Below are 455 nucleotides of genomic sequence, written 5' to 3'. Positions count from 1 at the left end.
TCATTTGAGATTTGGGGCTGTGGTTGAGATATTATTTGAGCTTTTGAGATGTTAATCAGCTGCTGTTGTTGTAGAATACTGCCTTGTTGCCATGGTTACGCATCATAACGAACGTCCAAAACTAAAAAAGTTTTTATTAAAAATCCTTCTAGCTGAGAGCATCTGATACCAGAGGAAACAATCACCCAGAAAAATGTGATTTACATCCAGAAAAAGAGAAATTAAAGTTTCCAAAAGCAAAATCTCAGAATGAAAGTAACAGAGCTGCTCCAACATGCAGCCACCTTGAGCGGCGCAATTCTAGAACATGACCATGTGATACAAAATGATATGCAAAAGTGTACAGAACAGAGTTCACACGCTCTACTATAAAACTCAAAATAAAACCTTTGAGATTGTGCTTTTATTTTATTATTATTATTATTATTATTATTATTATTATTATTATTATTATT

This window comes from Nematolebias whitei, chromosome 2, assembly GCF_014905685.2.
Source record: "Nematolebias whitei isolate Nwh7 chromosome 2, NemWhi1, whole genome shotgun sequence".
Taxonomy (NCBI): domain Eukaryota; kingdom Metazoa; phylum Chordata; class Actinopteri; order Cyprinodontiformes; family Rivulidae; genus Nematolebias; species Nematolebias whitei.
The sequence above is the reverse complement of the archived record's forward strand: the minus strand, read 5'-3'. Positions refer to the sequence as shown.